The 23,233-nt window shown below is 38.9% G+C and overlaps 1 long non-coding RNA gene across 2 annotated transcripts in view; it reads right to left on the minus strand.

The window, feature by feature from the left end:
* The window catches only part of LOC100710194 (uncharacterized), a 91,026-nt gene that overhangs the window by 34,774 nt on the left and 33,019 nt on the right, over window positions 1-23,233 (minus strand). The window contains exons 4-5 of one of the 2 annotated variants that reach the window (XR_001223906.3): window positions 23,116-23,176; window positions 20,514-20,589 (exon numbers count right to left, since the gene is read on the minus strand). This is a non-coding gene — a long non-coding RNA (uncharacterized LOC100710194). The remainder of the gene's footprint in view (window positions 1-20,513; window positions 20,590-23,115; window positions 23,177-23,233) is intronic. The other variant, XR_002064332.2, reaches the window with a different exon arrangement.

Consider the following 23,233-nt stretch of genomic DNA (forward strand, 5'->3'; position numbering starts at 1 on the left):
CTGTATCAAGTTATACTCTGGAGATTAGCACGTAGCATGTAGCATTTAGCTGGTAGCGACAGTGAATCCAGGCTTACTGTGATTCACGCAGTCAATAAAATGGGGAGGCTCATTGCATCACCTTCTTCACATACATTAAGCTATTACAGCATAACACAAGTGAAGACTGCCTTCCAGGCTGTAACAGCTAAGTGCAAGTGTGATGAAATCTGACAGATTTATATTATTTGAATATTTCAAAGAACAACAACAAAGAAGCCCCCCCCCCAAACATAAAAACAAAAAAACAATTGGCTACTAGAAAAAGTAGTAAAGCTGAAGGTCCCTAGCATCATTTATTTTTTAAATAACTACCAATAATTTTACATTTTGGGTAGCACTTTATAATAATGTAACTCTATTAGGCATCAGAAAGGTATTATTAAGGTATTAGCGAGTGCTTAATTAATCATTTAGATATCATTACCGCTCCTTGATATGTCATTTATATACACACAGATATATTTATCCATCCGTTACTTATCCATCCGTTATTTGTATTTATAAATGGCATACGAAGGAGGAATAATCCTATATTAATGATGAATTACTTATACATTGATAATTGTTAATAGTGTGACATTATTATAAAGTGCTGTCAAATTTTGCAACAGTCTATTACTAACTTTTAAATACCAGTTACATTATCATGAGCGGATAAATAAAAAATGCTTTTTAAGGAAAATTGCTTGAATCAACTTTTCTAGTGCTTTATCACATATGAATAATATAGTTTTGCAGCTACTGACATACATTTTGCAAATAACCTTGCACTCAATGTCTGGTATGTGTGTCTGTGTGCAAGTGAGAGACTGAGTATGTGTGTTTTTGTGTGTGTGCACATTTTCTCCCAACAGACTGCCTTCAATCTCTTGCACTCTCAGCATCTATTGCCTTCTGCTGTACATCACTCTGACAGGAGGGACTTGAGCAGAGGCTCCGGGTGGAAGAGGTCTTCTGGATTGCCTTATATGATGGACAGGAATAGTCTGGAATCCCCAAACGGAAGTAACCTCATGCTGACCTCATCTAGCCATGACTTCCTTGACCCCTCAACTTATAACCTGTGACCTTTGTTGACTGATTCCGCAATACATAAACAGAAGTGGGTCAAATATTCTTGCTGTATTTATCTTCAGGTTGGCCGGATCTAATTTTTCATGTTAAGCTGCTAAGTTGCCAACCTTAGGTATCACATACAACCAAATTACTTGATTCTACACTAGATGTTTTACTTTATACCAGATCTTCAGCCAACCAACTTCAGCCAACAGGAAATCTTTATTTTTATTTATTTACTTTTTAAAACTTTTTCTGAGAAGGCACCTTGCTTTAGGCAATAACTTTTGACATTTATCAAAATAAGTGTGAACTCTTTCATAAGCATATCTACAGAATAATGTGGCTTTGCTTTTGAGAAAATACAGGAAATCTCTTTGAGCCCATAAAGGGTTAAAAAGCAATATGTATGCTGCAAAACCAAAGCCACTTCTCCCCAGAGCTGTGCAACAGTGATATTCCTCTCCCCCAAAATAAACGACGATGCAGCCAGAAGTGCCACATAAATTAAAGTGGCAGGTTGATTGATGACTAAGAGAACAGCAGAAGAGGTTTTTGCATTACTTTTTTGCAGAACAAGGGGATATGCATATACACAAACATACATACATAACTTGCACATGTATATACATGGAGATGACACAAAAACAATTATTTATAAACACACACAAATACATGCAAAGACACCAATTGCCATGTGTAACCAGATAAATCCAAAACCCTTTGCAGCATCCTAAAATGTACCCCCGAGAGCTGCCGAGAAAGAAAATTACAATGCAATAGATGTGTTTGCATGCCAGCATACATGTCTGCGTGTGTATTGTACCCCATCCCCACATCCTCTAAATGAGCTCCATGCAATATTAAAGGATGCAAAATTAGTCTGTGAGTGTGAATGTGCTTGGAGCACCATTGCTGACTGACCTTCCAAGGGCACCATGGGAAATAAGTGGATGGGGCATGCAATTGAAACACATATCACTGGATATCCATCACTTGCTCCACAACATAGTTCTCATAGTAGACCGTAAGCCATCCACATGGTGCTGCCATACAACCAGAGGGGATGTTGGCTATATTGAATATGTTTAATGCCAATCATTTACATTCACCAATCTCATCAAACTTTGGGTTTGGGTTTGTATTTTACAATAAATGGTCATTCTTTCAGTGTGGTGAACTAATAATCTACACAGGGATTTGGAATTAGGCACTAATTAGCAATTCAATAAGCACTGATGACCACACTGTGACACACTTCTGAAGTATAACGTCAGCAAATATCTGCTGGGCATACACAAGCATCTTGAGTCAGCATTTGTTCTGATCAGCCATGCTTCCATAATTGTTTCCCTCTCTAAATTAGCAGCTACGGTAATACTTTCTTGTATAAAATTCCAGATATTCTTGGAATGGCAGTTATGAATTCCAAAGAAAATTCTCGCAGGATGAATGTGAAACAATACTGTAAGAGATATTCAAGTTCTTGAGGGTGAGTCCAGGTCAGCTCAGAAGTGTTTATCACCAAAATACAGTTTTGTTCATAAAACGGGACAGAACAGAAAAGAAAGCTGTTCATATAGTTTATATCATTTTTTTTTAGAGGACATTCCAGATAATTTAACATTTAAGGTGTGTGGTCTATCGTTTATTAATGTAACAACACAGAATTTGAAATTTGCAGTAAATATTTTCCTTTTAAGTCTCAAGGTATGTAAAGCTATTTATAGGGAATTATCTTCATGAGCTGTCTAATTTAAGTCAGGTATTGAGTCCTGTTTAACTGGAGCTTTTAGAGCTATTGAAGTGGTGAGGCTGGCTCACTGGCTGGATCTGTGTGAATATCATAGTTGAAGAATGCAGAGGGAATCAGCAGTGAAAGAGTAGGGAAGGAGCGGAGGGTAGATTTCTTTTAAAGCCCCATTCCCACAGATGAGCAGCATCAATCTTTACTTTGCCACTGAGATAAGGCCTGGCTGTTGCTATCAGCAGACTTTGGTATTGGAGGGGTTGATATAAAGCAAACACAAATTCAGTCACCTTCTTCAGCAGATAAATAACATCCACACCCCTAAAAGCCAGCTGGGGGAGTGTTCTGTTCGTTCAACCACAAAGCACCGGACTCTAACAGCTCCTGGAAACCCAACTGGCCCAGGTGGCCCAGCCACCAGGAGATCATCGAAAGGTTTAAGGTGGGCTCCAAGTATTGTGCAGGTGAGGTTGCTGGGTGCCTGTATGTTGTATTCACAGGAGTGTTTTAATTGCACTTTGACATCTCCCTCAACCAGGATTATTTTGCACTGCATTATTTTGCCCTTGATAAAATAGCTCCTGGAACCACTGAAGCACACAAACATCTCTACCACAAAAGGGTAGCAATTGATGGAAAAACATGCAGTGAATGTATGAAACAAGAAAAACACAGATGCTCATCCATGCGGATCATTCACACATACTCACCTACACAGGAACATTAGAGCAACAGTCAAATGAACATCAAACACAGGGGGAGGGAAGTGCTGTCATGTTTTTAGAACATTTGATCGTGTTTTAGTGCCATCTTCCCGCACCAGGTGTCTTTAGTCAGAAACATACAATGACTCACGTGCCACACATGATTTAAAATACCTGTGTGTGCATTCAGCAAATTAAAAAATAAAGAAAAGAAAAAAAAAAGGAAGAGCACGTTTGGTGTGTAGTGATGATGGAAAGGTGTTAGGTGTGGTGAGAGGGAGGGAACCAACACATGCAGCAAAATAGAAAATGTTTTGAATTATACATTCCTGCCACCCGTGATAAATTGAGAGAAGGTTTCATCATAAATCACAAGAATACTGTGCTGCCTATCAAGAGAATTGCTTGGTGGGCAGCAGCCTGAGATTTAGGAGTCTTGTTTCTCCCGTCTGCAGTCACACCTTTACCACCTACTCACATGTTATTTTCAACATATACTAGCCTGCAACTTAAACTCTTTATTCTTACCTTTGTTTTCCGTGGTGCTCTTTTCTAAACACAGCGGTTTACATAGATATTCATAAAAATATTATTTTAATAACTTGTCATCTCTGAAAAAAATTTGTGTACAGCCGATGTATCAGACAGAATGGTAGATGAATTTTAAACATGAGCATGGACCGTTTTTTATTTCTGTGTGAGTATGTGTGTGTCTGATTCACCAAATGCCAACTTAAACACTATTTCATGTTGTTATAACTGTCCACACAACAAGCTCTATATTAGCTCTAAGTTCGGTATAAATGTAATAATAGCATTTATATAAAACATTATTTTCTAAAGTCTAAGAAAACACATTTGTGCATACGCCACAGAATCGTGTTCAAATTCAAATACAGTCATATCTTTTTCACATCTGTGTTAAATACTTGTGTTTTTTCCCCATACTGGAGCAATTCTGGACAGTTTCTCATGTCTAGAACCTGTTTTGTAGACCAGACACACCTTTCCAAATAAAGCAAGTAAAGCTAACAGACAAGTGACCAAAAACATCAGGAGAGGAAGACTCCATCAGTCATGACAGCTAAACAAACAGCAGCAGGGTAAATTAACAGCACATGGCCAAAAACAGGGATTACTAATGTGATGTAATATGTGTGTGTTGCCCACATGTAAAAGCAGGTGAATACTGGGCTAAAATGAGCATTTCAGGCTGTATATGTCTCTCTGTGGGAAAGATTGGAATATAACATCAAAGGATAACACCTTGTGGATAAAGGTGTGGTGTTAAATATTTAAATAATTAACATCTTACGTAGTTTATTGCATATGTACATGTTGACCAGGTTTAACAAAATGTTTTGAGACAAAAAACGTTAACAATATAAATACAGAAATACAATGTTATGACCATTATGACCACACAAAACTTACATACTGAAGTTTTGTACACTGTTGAACTCTTCTGCAATTAATAAGCAACACAAAATATTTTGTGATCTGTGTCTCAACAGCCATTTAAAGTAAAACACAGTGACACACATTGTGCATGAGTCCTGTAGAGGTCTAGAATCTCTGGTTCCCAGAACTCAGTGGTCTACCCTCCACGTCTGTAGTCAATAAATAAATCACCAGTGAAGTCAGACTTCTGTATTTACACAGTGATTAAAACTCACGAGCCGGAGCGCATAAAACGAACCTAAACAAAACAAATGAGTATAAAGTCATCCCCACACACACCCACACACATATATGTTCTTATATGCTACACATGACAAACGCTGATATAATTTTAGAAAACACACATGCACAGGCATTTAGAGCAAGCTACAGAGTATAAACACTCACAGAAAGAAACTAATCAAATAGAACACTTTAAAAACTGCAAATTTCCTTTTTTGTCACATTTATAGTGAAGAAAACATCGGGTTTGTTACAACTTTAACATCTAATTATAAAATATCTGAGTTCTAAGATAAAACAGCTATTAGACTACAAGATTACAGATCACTGGTAAATATGAAATTACATAGAGTATAAACGTAAAGATAACCAAAGATAATTTCTTACAGTATCTTTGATACATCTAAGTTATATCCAATAAGTTATATCTTAGACTTGTACTGTATAAGCTAATTAGATCTATCAATAAAAACATAATGGGCTGGTAAAATGGTCCACAACTTTCAAGCAGAGTGAAGAGTGCCACCTGCTCAGACTAACCTGGTGACAAATTTTGGCTAGAAGATGGGAATATGGTATAGACACTCAAGTAAACATCCTATCTAGGTAAAGAACTGACTGCAAGACACGGTACACCTCCAAAACCATGCAAACCCACATCCCCTTGACCCAATCTCTGCTCAAAGCTTCTTCAAAGAGCCCCATCTCACTAACTATCAGACAGAAAATCAAATATTTTGTTTTGAGCTTCACTAATATCAGCGTTTTTACTCCACCCCTAATGGCATTTTTATTGATCGGCTTCTTAATGGCGGGCCCATATATTTGACGGCACTCATTTAAAGTAGAAGTGAGTAATAGCTGTCTGAGGGAAGGCCGTAAAGCTGTGTGAGAGCGTATGTGTGTGTGTGTGTGTGTGTGTCTGTGTTTTATCGTATTCTGTCATTGGGGTATGGAAGAAAGGGAAAAGAAGAAGGAGAAAGTGACGAAGGAGGAGAGGGAGGAGAAAGAGTTTTCAATTTACTGAGCACAAGAGAGCATGAGGAAAATGGAGAGGAAGTGCAACCAAGGTAGAGCAAGAAAAAGGAACAATTTAGAGAAGAGGGTGAAGGATAAGCAGTAAAAACTCATTTTCCATACCAAACAGAATTCATTCTAAAGCATTTCTGCAAACGCAACCCGTTTCACCTACACACACTCATACATCACCTCCCTGCTTTCGCAAACAAACCTCAAACCCCCTTTTCTCTCCCCTCCTTCATCTCTCGCTCTCTCTCCTCTCCATCCCTCTATCCCTCTCAGGTCATCAGCGAGCGAAGCCACAACAAAGGGGGGCCGTTGCCGCGGTGACCTTGGCTGTGACATCATGTGGCGGCAGAAAGAAATGAAGCCATTAGGCCGAGGCAGCACTTGCCCATAAATCAGACTGTTTCCAATAAGCTGCCTTAATGGTCATCCATCACCCCGCCAGCCAGCGCCCTCCACACCCAACAGCCTGGGGAACGGCCACAGGGACGTGGAGAGGAGGAGGGGTTTGAAATCTGGGAGAGTTGGAAGGAAAGAGTAAAAAGACGAGTAGAAGGGATGTGGGAAATACAGTAAGATGAAGAACCAAGAGGAGATAAGGGAGTACAGTTTGTGGGAGTATGTTTTGCTGCTCTCTTGTTCAGGTCACTGCAAAAGAAGAAAATTCTGATCTCAATCAGGCCTACCTGGTTAAGTAATCATTATAATTAAAAAAAAAACAATAAAAGGGGAACGATAAGGGGCTTAATAAAAGACTCATATCAGTCTAAATAAGGTCATGGCAATTTTAAAGGGGGACAGAACATGGAGGAAGAGGAAAGAAAATCAGTAGAGAGTGTTAAAAAATAAAATTATAGGTGAAGGGAAATAAGGAGGCGAGATAAGGAGCGGAGGGTGATTTGGCGAAGGGCTAAAAATGGGACAGATAGGGAGACAAACAACTCACATCAATTGAAGACAATAGGAAGAGAGGCTTAAAGAAAGGCAGCGGTGGAGAGTTCAGATTTAAAAAAAAAAAAAAAAAAACAGAACAAGGCTCGAGAGAACTGCCAAGACCAGGAAAAGACAAAGTAGATACTCAATGAGATGCAAGGGGAAAGAAAAAGATTAAATTTCATGAGAGAGCAAGAATCTGTAGATGAGGGCAGAAGTAAGAAACTGATAAAAAAGATTATCGATAGAAGAAATAAAAGAAAAAATAATAATTATAATATTTCACCGTTAGGCTAGCACATTAACTCTTGCTATTAACTCCTGATAACCACATTATCAGCTAATTGTGTTGTCAATAACAATAGATATTCTGTAGTTTCAACACCACCACCCGAGTGGGACTCTATTAACAAGATCTGCATAATCTGTGGGAGGTTGTGGTAAGTTGTGGTTAGGCAAAAACTGCTTTGGCAATGAACGCTGAACCTGGACGATCCACATGCTGTGGTATCTTATTACTGAAGTGCTGCATTATCCTTTCAGCATCACAGTGGCCTGAAATGTAGGATTTTTGCAGTGATCGATACAAAACTGTTCAATCAAGAAAATTCCTTTAATTCTCAGAATCACAGATCTTATTTGATCCAGAGGGGTCATTTGTTAGTAGTGTAATTAAATCAATCATACAATTATGTCATGCATATTGTGACCTACTCTTATGGCCTTTAGCTGCTTAATTGCAGTTTTCCAACCACTTTTCCTTTGCCTCAGTGCAAACGTGTCCACTACCTAAATGACCAGTAATATTCTTATCATTAATAAGCAATATTTAGACAATCTTTTTCCACTTTTCTTGTTGATGTGTTTCTGTCTAATTTGATTTAATTTTCTTTTATATAATCATTTCTTTCCTCCGGGTGCAGTCTAATTTAATTAAATTTATTTATTTCAACTCAGCTGACAGAATTTTATTAACTGCACGATTTGAAAAGTTAGAAAATATTAATTTGACAATTAGATGGAAAATTCTAGATCTTGGACAAACTCACATAGCAGAAGTATATCACATGAAAACATGCTTGTGCTGTGGAAACGTCAATGTGTGCCAAACCTCAAACCCCTGGTAGCTAACCATAGCTGCAGGAATTACTTCACACACTCCCAGGACTCATGTCATCAGGAACCTGGTGTAACTAGCCCATTTTTTACCCTATACCACACCAGCCTCTTGCTGAAAGGTTCAATCTAAGCTACGGTGCCTGGAGCCTGCAATTGTGGTACATCAACCTTACTTTCTCTCATTGGTCTGTTGTTTGGTTTTCCTTTCTTACTTTCTGTATCCTTACTCAACGTTTCATGATCTTGCCTTTTTTTCACCCCTAAATGTTCTCTTGTATTCTCTCTTCATATTTTATTTATTTCCCTTCTCTCTCCACTTTTTTCTTTTCACTCTCTGCTAGTGTATGTGTGTATGTGTTGACCATAGTGCCCATTTTGGCCAAAATCAACTCACTGAGAAGTCACTTTACAACCCGTGCTCTTACGAGCCCTGTAAATGTAAGCTGAAAAATGATGTGTGTGGCGCGACTCGCCTCTTAGGTTTCCCCAAGTACAGCGGCCAAATTGTTTTCGCTAGGCACTACGAGAAGCATTATCCATCATTTTGAATGAGCTCTGTAATTGGGATTATAAGAGCAAAAGTGCAAAAATTGACTTTGAGAGTGATAGCATTACAAGTGGGCCTTTCAGATGAAATCACAGGCCAAGTGTGTACAGTATACTAGTGTTTTGGCTCATGTTTGGTTAACCCTACTTAACTCTGGGTGAATGTATGCCCACTTTAAGCACTACTACTTTCTGCAGTTGTAGTGTCTAAAATATATTAATTAAAGCAATATTTTATAAATGTGCATTAATGACATGATGACAGAATGAAAGAAATCCTTTCACCTTTCACTTAGTGACACATCCACCTGCAATGATATCACGTTTTATAGAAAACATAAAGAGAATCTCACAAATCATGCAATCATAATTAAAGCACAACATTACAGAACTAAATACTCAATGTCCACCTGAACTTACTCGGGGTATCTGAATACGTGTTTCCATTCTCTGTGTATTTCTTTGTGTACATGTACGCTGCTTCAGTGTGCCTGATTTCGCCATAGACATGTATTTATTGTGAGTGCTATGTGGTAGAGTGTGTATACAGAGCAGGGAGGCAGATAAACACCAGCCCAGCAGGTGCTATTTTATTCATGGTGGGTAATCCCTGCTCTGCACCTCCTTAATCTGCTGCCTTAAAGTGTTTGCCCTCTGCAGTTCACAAATTCTCTGACTTTCACTTTATTGCTCAGGCTATGTACTTCAAGTCCAGTTTTGATTTCTACTCTGCAATGTAACAAATATCTGATGGCTTGTAGCTGAAATGTATTTCTGCTTGTAGGCAGAATGTCATGGAACAAAATCTTCATAACTGATGAAAGTCACTTCCTTCATATGAGACTTATATTAAAACACTCAGAATATGCCCATTGCTCTCATTTGGTCATTTTGTGGCGGTATATGCCATTGTTAACTGTATTGCATGTTTAAAATGATATATACATAGACTAATACACATTTTTTTTCTAAAGAACATGGAACTATACTGAATCAATTCAGAAAAGCCTTCAAAATAAGAGCACTTAGCACTTTTCTTAACAAAGTTCTTCAAGGGAGAAATAAAATAAAAAAAAAAAAATCACAGAAATAGTTTCATTAAAAATATGCATTATGGTCTAAATAATGAATCGAGATCTGCAGCCCTGCAAACCCAAACACAAGCATGGAAAGACCGGCTCTCCGAAAACGGCATGCGCCTGAACATCAAAAACACTGAATACCTTGAATGCGGCCCCCAGACCAACAGTACCATCACTATCGACGGCGAGCCACTGACTAAAGTTGCCCAATTCAAGTACCTCGGGTCCCTTGTCACCTCGGACTGCGAAACTCTACCAGACGCCAGACTCCGTGTCAACACAGCGTGGATGAAGTGGCATCAGGTGAGTGGAGTCTTATGTGACAAGAGAATGCCAATCTATCTTAAGGCGAAAGTCTATAAGTCGATTGTGCGCCCAGTGGCACTCTACGGGTCAGAGTGCTGGCCAGCGACGACCAAACATGAACAAGCTCTGCACACCATGGAGATGAAGATGCTGAGGTGGCCTCTGGGTCTCACACGACTTGACCGAGCGAGGAACGAAGATGTCAGGAAACAATGGGGAGTGACACCGATCGCAGACAAGATGCGAGAGGCGAGACTCCGATGGTACGGCCATGTTGTCCGTAGCGATAAAAATTCCATCGCAAAGACAGCCCAGCAATTAGATCTGGATGGAAACAGGCCACAAGGAAGACCAAAAAAACGCTGGATGGACCGAATCAAGGATGATATGAAGGCTGTGAATGTTACACCAGAAGACGCCCTTGATAGGAAGAAGTGGAGGAAGGCATGCAAGATAGCGGACCCTGTGTCGCGGGATATAAACCGCTAGGAAGAAGAATGAATCGAGATCTGCACTTTCATTGCAAATATCACCAAGCTACTATTTGAGATGAAGAACCTATTTTTAGAGGTTGATTTCTTGATCAGGTATTCTGATTAACTATTAAATTATATGATCCATCATTTTGAAAAACTAAAGCCTCAATTTGAAGATGTACATGATAAAAATTCATTAGATCTTCAAACTAGCTCATGAGACACTGATGCCAGTGAATGTCAGTTCCATAAAGCATGTTCTGTCCGGCATGCAACCAGAGCCTTGCAGAACTCGGAGTGAAACTCATCCAATCCTAGGACACAGCCATCAAAGACTGTATTGAGTAACCTTCATTCTGCTGATGAGCAAGTTGTCCTCCTGTTACCCATGCAAACTCCTGCAAACACAAACTGTTGCTTCAGCTACTACCAAAGCAGTTACTGGGACTGTTTCCAAAGTCTCAGAACTAAACCACATTAGACTTCTTCAGCTTCATGGCTCTTTTTACTTCTGGTGTCCACCATCTGGTTCAGGGGTTCCCAGATAGGCGCAATAAGCTTAGGCCTGGAGCTGTGTGCACTCGGTATTGGAACCATGGCCCAAGGTGTATCTGGCCTCAATTTACCCAAAATCTTTCAGAGTGGTGTTGAGTCCCCCATCTGATGTAGTCCTCAGATGGGGGACCTTCCAAACCTGTGGAAGGCTGGGAACTGAGGTATGGTAATAACAGAGGCTGTTCCCCTACCTAAAGACACAACCTTCTCCTCTCCTCCTCTATACACCTCCTCTTCCGGAATAGATCCACCCACAGGTTACACCCTCTGATGTGAACAACTTCAGCGTGGATTAAAGTCCAGCCCCTACACAGGAGATTTGTTTGAGACCCATCCTGTACATTGAGGGAAGCTTGCCTATACTTCCTTTAAATCTCTAAGATTTAAAGTAGGTATCCTCATAACTGAGGATTCATGTTCTCCTAGGGCCAGTTCAGGCAGCCTGGGACTGGACCGCCAAAGCCTCTGACACCTAATCCACAAAGCTCTGAATCTGCAGTTGATGGGTTGACCCATGTGGCTTGTTTGCTGCCCATGAAGTAGCGCCTGGCCACAGGCATTTTCCAGCAAGGCTCTCCTGCAAGCCTTGCTTCAGGGTGGGGCCCTGGGAGCAGTGTTCCAGGTGAGGCTGGTGGCTGTCTAGATGTTTTCTTCAGAGTGCTTTGAATTGCACTCACTCTGACCCCTTAAGCCAGTATTTTTTAGGACTCCACCAGGGGCTCATTACCCCAAATTACATAGCTCCTGGGATCACTCAGGAGCTATGTAAGCCATGTAACCCTCCACCATGATAATGTGCCAATTGACATCTTTGATCAAGTCAGTTTATAAAATGCTACTTGTCAGTCCACCAATTGATTATTTAACCAACCTTTTCACATAAAATGACTTGTGTGAAAATGTTAGCAAATGATTCACATTTCCTATTCTTACCTGCTTTTATACTGACACAAATACAAACATTTATATTACTTATGTTGCTTCCTCGGCGAGCACCTTCAAAAAAAAACAAGTAGTCTTGTCTTATTTGCCCCCACTCTCCCAAATATACTTTATACTACTTTCTAGGCACTTGTATTCAGTTATTATCACTAATTCACTCTTTGTTCCTCTCTTTCTCACACACACCCACATACACACACACACCCACACACACACAGGGGACCTCTGTGGCCTTTCTCAGCTGGTACCAAGCCCCATATGCTCTAACTCCTGTTGTTATTGTTGTTGTTCAGCTCCCTGGCTCATTTGACGTGTGGACCCATGACAGTGTCCAGGACCCCTTCCAAGTCTTGCCTGGTACCACTTTGTGTGTGTTTGTGCGTGTGAATGTCTAAGAGAGAGAGAGAGAGTAGTGAGTAGTATAGTGTGTGGCTGGTCTCATGCTGTCTATTTCAAGTTGTGTTCACTCTTGTGTCTACGTATTATCAAGATGTGTGTGGCTATGTGTATTTGAAAGCAAAGTACAGAATATGCCACATGGGGCAAGTATCAGTGGCCTAGTTAATTTTTTTTTCATATATGTGAAGGTTTGAGGTTTTGGCACACATTGACATTTCCACAGCACATTTAATCAAATATTTAAAACAATCCTTATTTTCAGGTCTGTTTTCAGGTTATATTCAGGTCTGATACTTCACATTTGACACTAATGAATTTCAATGATTGTGAACATGATACAATACACTTACTGGGGTGTTTTCCATGACCTTTTTTAGTTTTTGTATGTTTCCTTCATACATAGAGAGAGACATAAACAAACTGTAGAGTGTCAACACAATATGATCTTATAAATGACACTTTAGAGCAGAAAATATGTCATTTTCTTTACTTGATATATTATTATTTGTTATACTTGTTGTAATATCTATTGGCCTCTTGGCCAGGTATCCGTTTGTACATATACATATATATATATATTTTATTATCTACATCTCTATTTACATAAGGTAATATATTCATAAAAACACAAGGAGGTGGATCTGTACTTTGTGACGTGACTTTTAGTCATCTTAGCCATCTGTCCACTAAGATTGCTGCCCACATTGCTTTTCTACAGTCTGATGAGCTATAAGGACATTATCTCCACTTAGCTCTCGCCACTTGGCAACTGCAAGAACCATAACAACAAGTCCTTATGAAACCCACTTAAAGCCATAGCTTTTTTTCTGCCTTTGGAACATGAGGCAACATTCCTATGGGTTTCTAGACCTTACTTCTATTTTGGTTGTACCAAGACATCCTCCTCTAAAAGCCTTCGGTTTTCATTGCTGTAGAAATGTATTCAGGGAGACATTTATCAGTAAGCTGCCTGCCACTGGAGACTGCATTGGCGGCCATTTTACAGGCCTGGTCAGGGAACACAGGAAAGGGGAACTTCACTGCAAGAGAATGACATTTACATGTATATTTACATTTATTCACAGCTGTTGCAGAATGGAAGCAGCCCCAAGCGAGGGAGCGGGAAGACTAGAAAGGTCACAGCCTGGTGTATGCATTAAGCCTTTATTAGTTCTGCGCATTACCATCGCCTACAATTCAGAAATGTTTTATCTTTTAGTTTCAACAAATGTGTCGTTGGCTTTTATATTGGGCATCTTCTAATGTAATCTTTCACATAATTGAATTATATTTATTTGCGTATATTATAAAGATATTGCCGGTAGCAAAGACAAATAAGTTATTTGAGTGCAATTGCTTGGCGAGTCTCATTTTCTGAATTCTAAACTTAGTCATAGGCTGAAGAATTTGGTCATCTCCACAGTGTTTTTCAAAGCAAACAATAAAGTGGTGCTTTGCCACAATAAGAGGAAAAGAGACATAACCAGTTCTGAAATCTAACTGTCTGGACAACTAAACCAAAAGTATAATTTTTATGACCCAAGTAATTATTTCACTTAACTTTAATGTGTCATTTCATATAGGACATAAATAAAGAAATGATGGGATGAAGCAGCCTCAGATAGACAGAGATGCTGGTTTTATTTTGTGGGGTTTTTTTATCACTCTGAAGCTTCTGCTCTAAAGTGTCATTTCACTGAATTTTCTTAACATACAACAGTAACCAAAAAAAAAAGAAAAGAAAAAAGAAACAGATCACTAAGTAGAGTCAATGCAAAATGCCTGCTGTGTTTAAGTCTTAGATGTGATGCTCATTTCCCTCATTTAATGTGTTAGATTACATAATTACTTCTTTCCTACAAAGAACTGCAGCTGTGATAATTCCTTGTTAATTACATTAGCTAACACTTTTTTTTAATTTAAATAATTCTCTCAAATAACATCTTATCTCCAGAGATGCACATGGCAATGATTCAATTACACAGAAAGATGAAAAAAAAAAAAGGATTTAGTGTCTGCGAAAAACCTTTTATACCATCAACGGTCAATAAAAGGTATATTTATTTGATCTTATGCTGAACTTTTAATGTCAGTGTGCCTCCATTCTGCGTCTAACAATAGGCACTGTCAATACCTGAGCAGAAAACCTCCTGACAAAATGATAAATGACACCTTCCTACAGATTCATGCACATGAATACAATGCACAAACACACATCGTGTTTTTTTATCCACACATATGCATATGAAATACACCTCCAGGAGGTTCCCTTCAAAATTATCTTTGGCCAAGACGCTGGCCTTGGAAACCACATCCACCTTCCTATACCCCCCAACCTCTAAACTCCCCTTCATGTCCCTCTCAGGAGCCAAAATGGCGTCCATAAATCAAGGAGCTAGATGTAATCTGCAGTGTCCAGAATGCAAGAGGCGAGGCTGCAAAGCATAATGCGACTGGTTCTCCGCTGTCATTCAGATGCAGGCAGCAGCACAGCGAGCCTTGCCTGCACCTGATAAGGGTGTGCTCAGAGTGAGCTATAAATCACAGATCGTGCCAAGGGTTCCTCCACTGATTTCACAGAAGCAGAGACAGAATGTGTGAGAGGCAAAGAAAGGAGAAGAATCAAGTACAAAGAGTATGGAGAAGGTGATTCCAAATAATCTTTGGTGATAGATGGCCAAGGATGAAGATGAAAATATGAGGAAAAGTAGAGACGGAACACATTAGAAAACAAAATGAGAAGAGAATGCCAAGAATGAGAAACTGGGTGGAAGGTAGAGAATACAAGGAAGAGGAGGGAGAGAAGGAGGGAGGGAGTGAATGATAGATCTGCAATTTACTCCCTATCTCATCTGGCAAGAAGTTTCTCCACACAAAAGGCCTGACCTTCAGGAAATAAACACCTTGCTCTCCCAGAGAGCTCTGCTGATGTCTGTGCTGCATGTCAATTTCATCACTAGGTCTCAGGACAGCACTAAGATGAATACAATTTGGGGAAAACAAACTCTTCTATCTAAACTACTCTGTTAGAACTACAACTATTCCGATGCTTTAGTGAGTGTGTGTTAAACCCGTGGACTGTTTTGAAAAGGTCTAGTATAATATTTTCACCACCAAGTCCTCCAATTTAAATCCCACAACAATATTCTTGTTGACATGATTTACAAGCACCTTCTATTACAAACCACTACAAATCATTTTTAGAGGTGTAGGAGCACTTCTGACCTGAACTGATGAGAAGCAAATTGGAAACAAAAACGGTCTCCCAGTCAAAAATTCACTATATTCCTTTTATATCTTCTATAAAACATTTATCTACTCTTGTTTTTTAAATTTTTTTAATTCAGACCAGAAGTCAAAGAGAACATCCTGACAATGAACATGCACCAAAATTCCAAATGGTCTAGTTTAAAATTCACCTTTTAACGAACAATTTAAAAATCCACTTTCCCCACTTCAAATCCTGTAATGACGGCAGAGAAAAATCCTTCAGTGGAGTGTGATCTTTCCTCTTCCATCTCTAAAAGTGATTTAGGTCTTTGCGTCTCATCCTAGTCAGTCTACCCCATCGCTCCACCTCGAGTGGCAGCTCTCACTCACCCTAGCCGCTATTCAATCAACCCCTTATTCCTTATTCATATGCTAACCCCTATAGCAGAACCCCTTTGGCCAAGTGTACTGTGAGATAGATGTTAACATGTGTAATCCCCTATTAACGCACACAAGACAACGTATCCTCCGCGGACACCCTCTCTCCCCGTGGGATTTGCCCTGTGAGAGAGGAGGGGCTGATGGGTAATGGTTCAGAGAAGCTCCCCTCTGTTTCAAGGCATTCTCCCTCCTGCCTCCTTCCTCTACATCTATGGTGTATGAGCTGAGGTCACTGGGAGTAAGTGTGCTTGCTTGGACGATTTAACTGATACGGAAGAGCGTTGGCATTTATATGGCATTTATTCATATTGATCCAAGCCCTAAAGGAAGTGCGTTGATTTGTAGAAAATATAGTCAATTAAATGCTTCTAATTAAATTAAGCAGGTAATGTAAACATTACCTTAGTAGGACCCAAATGTGATTCCTATTTGGTAAACCTATATATGGAAAAGTCTGTGAAATGTCTTTATTACACATGAGTAAATGCTAGCATTGAAAAACCCTGCAGCACAATGTAGTTTTTATGGGACTGACAAGGTTGTTGATTTATAGCCCTGATCAAAATAACTGTATCATTTTGCCAGTTTATTAGATGTTGATTTAACAATAAAATAATTTCAAGACTGTTTTCTTTGAGCCACTGGTGTCACAAAATACACACAAGATTCAATTCTCAGGACTACGGTTGGTGTTCTGTTTGGGAGCTTTGCATTTTGTTTTAGGCCACAGACCAGTTTCTGCTTTATTGACTCTATTTGATTAGGTTATAGTGCCAAAACTGACTGGTTCAGAAGCAAAACAGGCAAAACTGACTGAAAGTCAGCAGCAGTAGGTCAAATTCAAATCTGAGCAAGTTAGTTTGAATGGTCATCAATACATGCAGAGCAGGAAAAGAGAAAGGTACAACAGTGAGTGTCTACAGCCACCTGTAACACACAGTGGGGGCTCTGTCACAGTTTGGTGCTGCATGTTAGCCAGCAGTGTTGGAGATCTTTTGAAATTTAACAGACTTATGAACACAGAAAAGGGCCATCATATTTTGATCCACCGTGCAATACCAGCTTGTTAGAATAGTACAAATTCTGTTTTTGACTTATACCCTGCATTTCTATTTATGCGTGCACATTTTGATAAATTGCTGCACCTATTTGCCATTTTCCTAGCAAAATATAAAGACATGAGATAGCTCAAGAATTTTGCACAGTACTGTAACTCAAAGAAGTCAAAGGTTTCTGTTTATAAGCATCTCAAGGGCAACACCCACCAGTAGTTTGTGACGTTTATAAAAAACACCCACTGTTAGAACTGTCAGGACCAAGATGAGGGTCACTGTTTCAAGATAACCCACTGTTATATTATTCAGCACCAGCCCTCTTGAAACAGCCCAATGTCCTACAAATTACAAACACATTTGACAATTACCCAACCTCACAATTTTCTCCTGAAAAATGAGTTACCATTCTGTCACAAACAGGCAGTTAACATTTGGGTTTCCATAAACTATCATTAAAACTCTCCCCAAACCTTAACAATGTGTTTCAGCATTATAACCATGCCTTAAAAATACGGATTTCCATTTATTAAAAATAATAATACTTTATTACTACCTGGATAAGAACATCCTATCTACACCTTGATCCTGACTGTTTCTTGTGTTTGTGCTGTGAGCATATATGTTTTCTGGGAAGCAGCAAAATAATACATATAAATATTTTATAATGACTATACTGTATTTGTGAAAAGTTATCAGAAGCCTAATAAATAAAAGTAAAAAAACAAATAGCAATGATTTTTACACATGAAAGACTACATGTCATCTACACTCAGGAAGAGTTAAGCATAAACAGCGGTGACATCATCTTTGTGGACTAAGTGGCTGTTTTAGGTTGGCCTGTATGTGCATGGGATGTGTACGCATGCCTCATTGAATTTCACATTATGTATTCTAATCTGTCCAGAGAATTACAAAGGAAACCTTAGACGGAAGACCTTGAAAAGTTTTGTGACTTTTTTGTGAGCTGGTTCTCTTGAAATGGTTTCAAAGTGCAGGCAGACACGTTTCTGAGAGAAGGTGCTGATAACTTTGCTGCTTGGTGGTTGTTGTTGGGGGTTTTTTTCTTTTCAGAGGAGCTGTATGGGCTAGCAATAAGATGCATTTCATATCTGAGAAAATTTCCTTAAAAATGTTGAGTGCTTTACATTTCTGGATGTAGATATGGGAGTAATTTCCACAATAACAGAAAGAAATGCTAGAAAGTGTTCAAAGCTCCAGAGGTTTTGTGGTGCAATGGACTCTAAACACTCCCAAATCCATTTCAAGTGACATCAACAAAAAAATCTAAGGGTGTTACTCCTTCAAGCTGCCAAATTTCTTTCCTCTTTCCCATTATCCCTCCCTTATTCTCTCTGGAAATGTGAAATTAGCTGAAACATGAGGACAATTACAAGAAGGCCTAGCATAAAGGCTGGGGGACTGGGAAAATAAACTGATCACAGACCCCTGAACAAATCTGGTTTACTTTACAAAGCCTCCTCTGAACTCCTGCCAACGTTTCCCCCGTCTAGAAATGTTCTCCCAGAGCAGCTTCGTGTTTACACCTTGAAAATCGCTGCATGATCAAGAGGGAAGAGACTCCGATGCATTCCCTTCCTTTGTTCTGACAGAGGACGCTTGGCTGCGAATTGTACCTCAAAAGTAACATTAGAAATATCTAATTGGCTAAAAATATGCAAGTAATTCTTTTGAAGTTTTTTTTACCCCGTTTTTTTTGCTTTTAGAGCTCTCGGCTATTAACATCAAATGTGTGGGAAAACACACCCAGTAAGCTATCGTCTTTGGTGTCTCTTACTTAAGAATAGATCATTTTTTTTCAGCACCAAAGATCACCGAGGCATTATATAGCTTTTCTCATTACTGCGTTTTCCAAACAGAGTGCAAGGGGCAGTAGTGCATGGCTGAATTATTCAGGGATAGTATTCAGGGATAATGGTTGTAGGCCTGATGTGTTATGCTGCACAGCTGTAAGGGGGTCCTGTGAGAGACATCAGAGGACTGTCGTTCATGTAAACTGAGTTTATAACTGTGACTGCTTTTTGTCAGTACAAAACTAAAGGACTTTATCGTCACTGAAAGAAAACAAACCAAATACTTTTAATTGCAGGATTAAGCTCTTTTGGGACACTTAGCATCTAGTGACTGATCTTTAATGAATATGACTTTAGTGGTGACTAATATAGTCCAAAGAAAACTGTTATTTCCGTGGGAACTCCCTGTTCTTCTACAGGCATACACAGAATGAATAAAGTGGGAACAACAGCAGCAACACATCAGTTCAGCGACTGATAAAGTTAGACACCAGAAAAGATGGATAAAAGTGAGTTTCAAAGTGGCTCGCAGGAGCTGTAAGCAACTTAAAGCAACTTAAATAATTATTACTCTATGAAATGCATAGTAGGGCATCAGCTGGCAAATGCAGCTGAGGTCTTCTTAACTTCTAAGAGTCTCTATTTACCCAAAAGCTGGAACTGGACTTCTTTATTCCCAACTGAACCAGGTTAAGTTTTTGAAATATATAAGAGGTTAAATGAATGTTCAAAAGGTAACACAGTTGCTGATACTTTTTCACAATTTGCTGAATCCTTAGACAGCAGGGTTAAATATTTATTGGCATGATTGCAAATGAAGCTTCAAGGTTCTCAAATGACATACATTTCCACACGTACACACAGAACTATTTAAATAGCCAAAGAGTCATAAAGTTTAGTGTGCGCATTTATACTCTCATGAGGACAAACCCAATACATTTCAAACACTTGCCTCTCTCTTTATCTTCAGGCCAAAGTGTAACTTTTCTACACAAGTTTTCTCATAACATAATAGTCATGCATGCTATTAATCACATAAATTCTCTTGGGAAAGTTAAAATCCAAAAACAAATACTTGCCCTGATGAATCTGCTTGCTAAGTGACAAAAATATCACCTGAAAACTAGTTTCTTGGCATATTTTATGACTACATATAATTAGTTTCTCTTGTTATTATCGTGTTGTTGTTTAAGCTAACCTTTGTTAGCTCTTTGTTATGACTAGGAGACAAAAGGTACTTTGAGGTAGGTTAGCTGGGGTGGCAGCATATGGCTTTGGTCATGGTACAAAACCTACAGTGTCTGCCATATGTGAGCGCATTTTGTATGCTCAGCCTATACAGCCTTAGAGCTTAATGGCTATAACAATTATACATACCTCCTCTGATCTTGTATCACAGAAGACTTGGTTTCACTCCAGCATGATTCAATCAGCTGCAACATGTCTGCCGTCTCTGAAAAGATAAATTATGCCATTACTGTTCTGAACTGCAGCACTGTGCTCTTGAAAAACTGTAGAGCTACACTGAGCTTTAAAGGAAATGTCACTAATTACCCCGCTTTTGTTTAGGATAATATTGTTAAGTCATTCATCATTGCAAGGCGTTCTGCTCCAGCTGAAGAATTATGAATAGGCATGTCTTTCGCCTCCTGGCAATATACTTTATATACATGATATTTTGGCTCCTGTCATATTCCTAACACTGAGGCTTTATTCAACAATCAGTAGTATAAAACACAACTATCCTGAAAAAAAAGAGCATATCAATATATCAGAAAATGTACTGTCGGCTGTTTAAACCTGCAGCCAACTATTTCAACCTACTTTCAGCATAACATTTTCTTGGCAGACCTAAGATAACTATTCTTTTAAAATGGAGTTGCAAAATATAAATTCCAGACAACATCTGACAACAAAGGAAAGTCAGTTTGACAGGGGAGACACGCTTAAATAATACATCAAGTACTTTTTTTTCGTATTGGTTTTTAAAATTGCTTTAAATTATTGCAGAACCTTGCAGCATTTACTCTTCCTGAAATCTCCACTGTTTCTCGGAGATTTTTCACACCCCTCTCATTTCATTTTGATGCTAGCGTGTGATGGTGGCACAGCAAGGCATCCCTCACATTTCCAATAAGGTTGGCACAATGTGGCTCTGGACTATTAATATCACACAATGCCACGACCACAGTGGTGGCATCTGCCGACTTAGGCCTCCCCCTTTCCTCTACCTCTCCCTCTCGTCTCATCCCCCACTCCTGTCCTTTCTTTTCCTCCCTCTCCATCTTGCTCAGATGGACTGTGCAGCCTCGTAGTATGACGCACAGCTTGGTGAAAAGCAGTTGAACCGTTGCCAGAAGCCCCATGCTGTTCTGGCTATTTCTATCTTTGAAAAGTAAATGAACTGAAATTGCAAAATATGTGCTAACTTCCTTCAAAGTCAGGGCAAATGAGAATCTTAAAACTCATCGGCATTTTTTTTTTGCACTTTTTAAAGACAAGACAGTATTTTTTTTCTCTCCAGTATCATTACTGTTCATCCTACACAGTTCTGTCTCAAGTAACTGCTTGAGCTCTAAAGCCATTTATGAAAGTAATGTTGGATTATATCAGCTTTGGAGAACTAAAATGGACATTACTTACGGGCAAATGTTTGAGATTATGACTATAATATGAACACAATGGCATTTACATCAAACAGGATTCCTCTACAAAGGCAATCATCACCAGTGTTTTATGTTTGAGGCAGCACTTCACACTAATCCTTTCTTAGGACTCAGTTGGCATTTATTATGAGAAACATTTTGGACAACTGTCCGCCCGCTCATGGCGCTGCGTTTCATTAGTTTCACTTGTGCTTTAATTGATCTTTATTTCCCTTGATTACGATCATAATTAAACACCAGAAAGCTGTTCAAGCTACCAGCCATCTGCCAGGTTGGATGATGGGCAGCATCAGTGTGGGTATATGGGTACAAGGCCACCATGGTGCCCCATCAAATGTGCTATAATAAGGTCAGCTGGATTTAGCTGCAGTGTCCTGCATTTTTCCAAATAATTTGTTAAAAACAACAAAAAAAAATTTTAGTTTTAGTTTTTTGCTTTGGAAAAGAAAAGAAGTGAGGAAGAAAGTAAAGTGGATAATTGTAAAGAGACTAAAATAGTAGATTTATTGAGTAAATGTGATCTGAATGTACTGTTGCTTATCAAACAAAGTGAATCTTTGAACACAGAATATAGTAAGTGGCTGCCGGGCTCTTTGGGACTTCATAATGATTAAAAAAGAGAGATGAAAAGTAAAAAGGTTCAAATTAAGTACGAATACTTTGTTATTGTACTTAAGTAGAATATTTATGCATCTGTCTTTTACTTGAGTATTTATTTTTCTGACAATTTTTCACTTTTAGTCCCTACATTTTACCTCAAATATCTCTACCTTTTGCTTTTTACATTTTCATAACAGGCTTGTTTAACGCAATTGAGGGAAATCATTTATTATTTTATATTTACTGTGTGTGCCTTGCCAATATCAATCCCTACTGAACCTAAATGGAGATGACGATAACATATAAAAGCCAACCCACTGGTGTATTCATCATTGGTGATGACTTCTGTAGTTAAAAAAGAGGCAAAACAATAAGGGAGCAAATTTGAGAAAACACACAAAATGTGTCTGCAAGATGAAGATACAGTTCTTAGTGAGAGAAAAGAAAGTTAAAGTGCACCAAGTTTATCCTCAGAGATGGAGAAAGAAGTAAGAAAGAGAGAACGGGACCCTTATTATTATATCATATTAATATAACATGAAGTCCAGTTAGCTTTGCACAAAAATGGTTAGTAGAAATGTCCTCCAAAGAGCTACTTTATTTTTATATGTTGAGGGCATTTCAGAGCTTGTACTTTTCACTTTGACTTTAGTGAAGTTGAAACACTAATGTTAACCAGTGTATTTTTTCACAAGTAACTGTAAGCAGCTTACTTCAGAAGCTGGATGTCGGAGCAGGGAGTGATGTCACCTCCAAGTTGAGCGCATTCCAGTGCTAAAGTCGGAAAAGCAAGAAAAACAGGATTTGTTTTGCTTCTTAGCAAGGTAGCGC

Source organism: Oreochromis niloticus, linkage group LG13 (genome assembly GCF_001858045.2).
Source record: "Oreochromis niloticus isolate F11D_XX linkage group LG13, O_niloticus_UMD_NMBU, whole genome shotgun sequence".
Lineage (NCBI taxonomy): Eukaryota > Metazoa > Chordata > Actinopteri > Cichliformes > Cichlidae > Oreochromis > Oreochromis niloticus.